The 8663-nt window shown below is 37.4% G+C and overlaps 1 long non-coding RNA gene across 1 annotated transcript; it reads left to right on the top strand.

The window, feature by feature from the left end:
* The first annotated feature begins 3284 nt into the window (after positions 1-3284).
* On the top strand, positions 3285-8342 carry LOC119865317. Its single transcript, XR_005376747.1, has 2 exons — positions 3285-4101; positions 5768-8342. It is a non-coding gene; the product is annotated as an uncharacterized LOC119865317 (long non-coding RNA).
* The last annotated feature ends 321 nt before the right edge of the window (positions 8343-8663 follow it).

Genomic DNA, 8663 nt, shown 5'->3' on the forward strand with positions numbered 1-8663 from the left:
ATGCTTATTAAAGTTTTAATTTAGTCTGGATTTTTGGAAGTGCAACTAGTCTTAAAACTAATTCTCCAAAACAACTACCATATCTGCTCACTATGTTGCCAAAAAGTAGAAAAGCGTGATCTAATTTATTGCTTAAAAGCAGTATAGTAAAATATAGCTCTGATTTTCCACCAAGATCAGATAATAATAATCATAATAACCGGTAAAACTAATCACTAACCTTAGTTCAAGGTTTTACCTTTTATGAAGCATTTTCACATGGTGCAACATGTAGACATTATTTTCTTGATCTTCCCTAGTATAACAATAATCAATATTGTTTTTCTTTCCACTTAAGGACTTTGGAGCAATCTATTGCCTTTTCCCAGAATGTTTCTCCTCTTATTTTAGCTTGGTTAATTCTCGGTGCTATTTCGGAGTCCAAATCAAATGCCTTTGCCTCAGAGAAGCCATCTCTGACCCTCTAGTCAGATTTACCTATTCTGTGCTTTCATAGCACTCACTATTTACACTTCACATTAATTTTCAAAATTTTATTTTTAAAAGTATGGAATTAATTGCAGTATTCTTTATAATAGCCAAGATAAGAGAACAACCTAAGTGTCCATCAACAGACGAATGGATAAAGAAGACGTGGATATTTCTCAGAAAAAAAAAAAAAAAAAAAAGAGATCTTGGCATTGCAACAACATGGATGGACCGAGAGGGCTAAGTGAAATAAGTCAGAGAAAGAAATACCATATGATTTCATCTACGTGTGAAATCTAAAAAACAAAGCAAACAAATGAAAAACAAACAAACAGAAATAGACTCACAGAGAACAAAGTGGTGGTTGCCAGAGGGAGGAGAGTGGGGGGGTGCGTGACATAGGTGAAAGGGATAGAGATATATAAACTTCCGGTTATAAAACAAATCAGTCATGGAGATAAAAAGTGCAGCATAAGGAATATAGTCAACAATACTGTCATAACTTTGTTTAGTGACAGATGGTAGCTACACTTACCATGCTGAGCATTTTGCAATATATATAATTTTGAATCATTTTGTTGTGTAGCTGAAACTAATACAATATTTTATGTCAATGAAACTTCAATAAACTTCCTTTTTTTAAATTATGTAATTATTTAGTTAATACCTATCTTCCTAGCTTAGAATGTCAGCTTCATGAGGGCAGGACCCGAGTGCATCTTGCTCAGTACTGATCTGTGGCAGTTAATCACAGAGCCTTACACATAGTAGGGGATCAACTGAATAAAGAAACGATGGAAGAAAGAGCTGATGTGCTTTGAGATTCCTTGTTCCTAAGAATAGTTTGTTTGGATTCCATGGCCAGAAAATTTTCGGGCCAAAATGCTTTACTGATAATGGCCACTCGTGGCTGGATTCAATATTTTACTACAGTCTGTTAAGAGACACTGAACTGGGTAGGGAGGACCATCGCTCACCATGATGTGGGCATGGAGAGGAAAGAGAATGTAGATAGCTGAGTGGGCGGGGGGGGGGGGCACAGGTGGACGTGTTAATTTTTTTCAAACAGCCACTCTATTCATTAGCAAGAATGAAGTTTTTCTACCTTCATCCCTATAAAGATAATGGGAGATTGATAATTCCTTTTTTTTTTTTTTTTTTAAGGGCAAGTTCTTCAGTCCCTTTGAAGGAAAGTGCTATATAAGATCATGACGTTATTTTTGACTAATCAAAGGGAAAAATGTCAGGCTAACATCAAGGACAATGCTTTTGATAATTTTTTAAAAGGTTATGCATGCTATCCTTTATTCTGCAGTCAATTAGACTCCTTCATTTTTAACATAAAACTGAGCAGCTGATACTTCTCTTTGTAATGGCATTTTCTTACCAGGAAAAATTGAGGTTATTTTTCTAATGAATTATTAGAAAGGACCAACCACCCATCCATAAAAACTCATAAGACCACTATATCCCCTCTTTGGCATTTTAAAACATTTTAATTAGCTTAGTAATGTTTTTGAGATCTACTCAGTTTAGGGTATTTCCAAAAATACATAAATAAAGGTTTACCCTGAGGCTTCCAATTAAGCTAAAGCAAGTTTCATTTCCCTGAAATGTTATTTCTTCTTTGACTTTTGAATACGATGATCATTAAAAATCCTTTCCAGACTCAGAATATTATCCATTCATTTTCCTTTCTAGACATTAAATGGCTTTTAATCTTCATTTGTTGTGGGCTATCTTTGAACTGATCAGCCAAGAAGCACCACAGAAAACCAGAAGGAAGCAAGTAAATTAAATAAAATCCACGATACATATATCAAATTATCATGTTGTACCGCTAAAGCCAATACACTGTTACGCATCAATTATATCATTAAGTAATTTATTAATCTCAGGAAGCTTCCCAAAGGGTCGTTTGTTAAAATATATGTGGTCAATGTCATGTGTGTAAACTAAAAGCAGCACCTTAATGAAAATAATGGAATTATTTACCCTTATTGATAATGACAGAGTTCTTAGTGGCCGATAATTATAAAATTATGATATAATATTCATTTATTTAATCAGAAATAAATTTGTGAGCCAAAGCAGATGAAAAGTAAGTTCATGAATAAACAGAATTTCTCTCTCCTTTAATCTGGCTTAACTATGATTGCAGGCCTTTTTTGGGGAGGTAATCAGAGCACACGCCAGGCCTCTCAGAATTCCAGAGGTATACCTGGCGTACACTCACGCTAATAAGCTTGGTCTCCACTGTGATATTTCGTGATTAGCAGAACAGGGATTAGAAGCATATCAACTTAAATATTAAAAGTGCTGTGACTTTGTTTTGTGGTCCCTAAGCTGGTGACACTTGACCGATTGGTTAAAGCCATTGCTTAATTTAGAAAAGAAAATGATCTTGTAAATAATATTTAGTTTTCCACTCAAGGATATGGCATTACCCCTTATTTATTCAAGTTGTTTGGCTCTCGTGGAGGTTTTGGCTGGAGCCTAAGCCAGGCACACCTTTGGAATCCTGACAGGTCTGGGAGCATCTGAGAAAATGATGGGTTAGTCTCCCTGAGGCTTGACTTGCACGAGAGAATGAGGCATCTACTGGAATAGAATGGCTTCTCAGGGAAGAGTGTCAGGCAACAAGTTAAATCAATAACAAACCCTTGGACACAGATGGAGAACAGGCAACCCTGAGAGGTCTGAACAGAGCACAAGATTTATCTCCTGTTACAGTCATGTTCCCTCCTCTGCATTTTTTATTCATATTTCAATTTTTTTAGGGGAGAAACGGAGATCCAAAGGAGAAAACACTATGTTCTTACAAACTGCTCAGGTCATCAGGTCACAAGCATATTTCCCTGGTACTCATCTAATCGATTACAATCCCAAGCGAGTGGGGTGGAGGGTCCTCTCTAGTCATCACCACAGAACGCAGTCCGACACTGAACACAGAAGACGTAGCAGCTGAGCAAGACTTGAACCACTGGGCACAGGAAGTGGCTGGTCAGCCCAGTGGAGGTGGCGGCTGAGCCTTGCAGTGCGAGGGACAGGGACATTGCCTGGGAAAGTGGTTTGCCCACCAAAGGAAGCTGGAGTGCCTCGGGGGGGAAGAGTGGAATTTTGAGAGAAGTGCAATAACAGAGGAATGAGCACCTGGTGGAAATGGAAGTGGTGCTGTCGTGTGCTCATCTCTGGAAGTCGTGAATGGAGGAACACGACTCAGCTGCAGGTCCTGGGAAGTGTTGAGGGGCTTCTAGTTAGTTCTAGGTAGAGGGAAGAACACTGCCAAAGGGAAGCAGAGCAGGAAGGGAAATTGCTGTATGGGTCCTGGCTTCTCAGCTCATGTGAGACATTCCCTGGGGACGTCCGGATGAAGTGGGGTGGATGGAAGGAGAAATTTTGTAGAAGAAATTCTCAAAGAGCAGGTGGGACAAGTGTCTATGAATGTGGCTTATTGATATTGTGAAATGTAATTTTATTTTATTTATTTTTATTTATTTTTTTTGTGTGTGTGTGAAATGTAATTTTAATTTCTGAGTTGGAGTCCTCTGGAGAAACAAGGCCATAGGACTGTATGCAGCTTTCATAAAGCCTCAAATATCATCGAGGTTGGTTGGATTTTTGACACCTACAGTGAGTTGGATTTCTTTTTCCTGGTTTATACTTTATGTTCCATCTATTTCTTAGAGCAAACAAAAATTTGGAAAAAAAAACCCATGAAATTATTAGAATAAAATACAACAAAAGAATAAATATAAGAAGTGTCAAAAACTAAGGTAAGAGTGACAGTGGAGCAGGAAATAAAAAAAGAATATATGTATTTTTAAGAACTACAAAGTTTCAGTGTACTTTAAATGCTACAATTGGGTGTAAAAATAAGTTTTGAACCTTCTAGTAGTCAAAAGGACAAACAAGTATGGTAGGTTTAACACTTTTATGTTTTCAGGTGATAGTACCCTCATTTTAAGTTATTGTTGAACGCTTTTTGTTTTCTCTTACAAACCACACACAAACCCGTCTCATTTAAATGACTCAAGCTGTACAAAATATATACAACGAGACAAGGATTCTATTTCCTTCTGTCAGAAATACTCTAACAGATGATATATGGCCTTGCTTTTTTTTTTCCTATGTACTTTTGTCTGTCAAACTAAAGGGTGAGGCCTTAGAAGATATCTGTTTGAGAAGGCTTCCCTACAGGATTTCTGACTTGAGCAAGCCTTAATCTTGAGGGTTGCAGTTTCAATATATTGAAACAAAAGTTGAAAGCTTATAGTTAAAATGCTAATATTTTCCTTGAGTGTAGAAGAATGAAGATAATTTAGAATTTTTTCTCGAAGATTCCTGTATATTTCAAATGTTCTACATTAACAACGTATTATATTTTAAATTTTTTTTAAATTGTCAATTTCAGTAAGTCATACCAGTTTTCAAGGACACAAATGGGGAAAAAAAAAGACTTTAAGGAAGAGGTTTAAATTTTAGGCCAGTTGGTAATGTTTGGAGAGTAAAAAAATCTATTAGAGGTTTATATAAATTATTAATCCATATTAACATGCTGCATACAGCTTATTTTTTTGTTTTATGAATAATTTCTGATTTCTTAATAGTCAATTCACAGCCCCAGTTTGAGACTTATTTTGTTCTCCATACTCAGATTTAGTTTCTGCATAAATGTATTATTTAAGCATTTAGGGCCCACAAAACAACTTAGAAGTCATAGCATTAGGGATATTCTTTTGTATTACTCCATGAACTCTGTACAGATCATATCATATCACTTATCCATTTATTGAAGTTAAATTCTTTACAACTAATGTTTACTGAGCATCTACTATATGCCAAACATTTTGCTAGATACCAATAATATCTAGCAAAGATAAATATAGATCCTGCCTTCAAGCCCAGTGATAAAAATCAATTACTCAGATGACTGAAGGTTAATACGTTGAGTGGCTCTGGTATAGACAGATGCAAAATCAATCAAGTCAATCAATCAACAACAACAACAACAAAACACTGAAGAAAGACAACATAAATTCTAGTTAAGGTAGAAATTGTCTGTGGCCTGGCTTATTTTTCTTCCTTAGTAATATTATATAGATTCTTCATTACAGGATAGGTTAAAAATACATGAAAATGAACAAGGGATGCTTTATAATTTTCCTTTTGTGTTTGGAGCCCTAAATAGTATGTACTATAGTGAGGCTTTGCCTGTAGAGTTTTCCCCTGCTAGTAACAGTTCTCTAGACTTTGAATCAAAATTTAACAGTTTCCTTTTTATTTATTTTTTTAACAGATCAGCCCAAATCTGAATTCACCAGCGTGGTTCCACCGAAGCCTTCTGGGCTCCATTCCACAGTGCAGTACGAGTTAAGGTCTTTCTGATCGCAGCATATTGTGGACTGGTATTTGTATAGCTTCATTTTGCTGCGTAGGTTCACAACCAAGCTGTGATCTGCATGAGATCCAAGTAGGGAGCTAGTTCATTTGAAAAGAATTAAGATCCAGTGGAGAATTAGCGGATGAAAACAAAAGGTTTGCTTAACCAAGTGAAGTGCTTATAGAGCAACAATTACGTGTACAAGTTTTATCCTTCATGTTTCTTAGTCACGAGTGCTGATCCATGCAGCAGTTCTCTTACGAGGCTCCAAAAAATACTAATTACAGGAGGAGGGTTATTCTATCTGCTATAACTATATTCTGACAGATTACACCATAAAGAAGTTTACCAGGGTGAATGGTCCAACGCCTACTCAGCACACTAGCAAGAGCAGTTCTCTTCTAGAAACCTGAGCTCCGATGAAAGCGTCTTCCAAGGTTCCAAAGCACAGCACCTTGGATAAATCCAGCGAAGCCCACTTTTTTTGGGGAAATATTGGCTGAGTTGCATTGCATTGGTACCATAAGACTTATTTGAGTTACAACAAGGCTTGAATGTCTGAAGAAGTCCTTAGAGTAGATCTGACTTCTATTTGCAGTTCTAAGAAATGAGGGTTTTTTATTATTATTCTTCTTTTTTTATTATTTTTATTATTATTTTATTATTTTTTAAATTATTCTTTTATTCTTCTTATTATTATTCTTTTAATCTCATTAATTGTACGATGTACGTGTTCTGATTCACTTCTATCTTGGCGAGGGTTTGATGAAATATGTTATTAGTGTCATTTAAAATAGTGAACTTGTTTAGCACCTGCATAATTTTAATCTTTGCATGCAAGTAATCTTTGAAAAGTTGAGGTGGGAATGAAAATTAATATCTCATGGTCTCTTGTTCTGGTCTGAGGTTTAAAAACAAAGAGTGATAAGAATTTAATTGTTATAGTGATTGACTCTTCTCAATCACTATCACTAGTAAGGCATGTAGAAAGAGATGGAGGAAATAAACTCTTAAATAAGAGCAAATGGGGACTATGGAGATTGGCAGGTTCCAGAATGTTAACTGAGGTTCACTGGTTTCAAAATAATTCCTTCCCCCAGAAGTCGAAGGTGATTTTATACTTATGGGTAAATACCAAGAAGAGTTCAGATACTACAAAAGAAGATTGTATGAAGATTTCCTAGATGAACATGGCTGTCGTCTGAACCATGCTGACCATGGGCCTGGGGGTATGGCAAATTCCTTTCAGCAAAATAGTAGGATCTCTGGCCCAGAGTGAGCCAGCAACTTTAGGGGCATGTCATGAAAAGACAAGAGGCTCTTCAAAATTAAAATTTAGGCTCAAGGATACAATTTAATCACCAATCTGGCTTGGCAATCTGTTAATGAGCTCAGTAGGAATGTTCTAAGAATATGGATGAGAAAAAGGAAATGCCAAGGGAACAGAGAGAAAATACCAGATGGAGAACAAGGAACCCAGGACTCATATCGGTAATAGCAGCTTAGTCCTAAAAACTCGTTAAGAATCTTTTCAAGGTTCCTATTAACAGGTTTTGGAGACTCTGCCCAAACTCTTACATGGAAAGGAACCGGCTTGAAATGAGGAGGAAGGGTGCGTACAAAGGCCATCAACATGAACCAACTGATTTGTACATCTAACTGGCTGCTACCTGTAACTACTACTTGGGATATTGTGTTGGCTATTTATTGGGTTTAAGCAGGTATTCAACTACGATGAGTTAAATTTGCAGATATTAGGTGATTTTCGAGGGACCTGAGACCAGAAGCTTCATTTCTCACTGAACCTTCCCTTGATTGCTTTTACGTGATCTAAATTCTGTGGCTTGTTGGCAACGGTCCATCTCTGCTCTCACAGAATATGTGCCTGTGGTATTTGATAGATAACGTGGCTTAAGGTTGTGAAATCTTATTTTTATCATGAATTTATGCTCATCCACCACCCCCCCCACACACACACACACACACACACAACCTTATCTTCAGTTATCCCCAACTGCGGACCGTTTCTCTAGGAAACGCTGACTTTGGCTGACTTTTGTTCACAGTTTCAGCTGACTTCGGGTGCCTTTGATCATTCATTTTCATGATGTTCCAACCTGAAGCCAGAGGCTTAGACAAGGGAAGACTCTGGTTTGTGGAGACCTGGAGTCCTGAAAAGAGTGCTGAGTCTGGCCTGAGGGACGAAATAGAGTGTAGGGGCCCCGGAGGAAGCAATAAGAATAGGGGAACAAATAGCCAAATAAGAGGTGACATCTGGAGGGGACCGCCCCCTAGGGATCAGGCCTAACAAATGTAGTAAAGCGTAGCTTCCATCACTCACACAACGCGTGGATGTGAACTTATTCCTGGTGGTTTTCCACCTCACCCCACCCCTCCTTTTTGGGTTACCTTTCTGACGTGGCCTTTGGAGGCATTTCAGTGTGCTGTTTGATTGCTCTGTGCTGAATAAAGACATTCACAGTTTCCCATCCATGCAGAGCTCATACCCTTCATTCCATCAAACTGCAAAATAATTATGTGGTGGAATCAAGTGTGTATAACTCATTCCCTCGTGTCCACCCCCACTACCCCACCTTCCATTGCCCCTACTTCATCAAGCTCCTGAATCATTTTAAAGCCTCCTCTGACCCTGGCTTGCTACAGGTTGCTACCAGGGCAAGCAACACCACAAAATAATGCTTTCATTATATATTGTTGCTCCGTCTAAAAAATCTACTGGGGCTTCTGTTACTTATAAGATTTAGTTTTTTTTTTTTTTTTTTTTTTTTTTTTTCCGGTGGTTGTTTTAATT

This window comes from Canis lupus, chromosome 23 (assembly GCF_011100685.1).
Source record: "Canis lupus familiaris isolate Mischka breed German Shepherd chromosome 23, alternate assembly UU_Cfam_GSD_1.0, whole genome shotgun sequence".
NCBI lineage: Eukaryota > Metazoa > Chordata > Mammalia > Carnivora > Canidae > Canis > Canis lupus.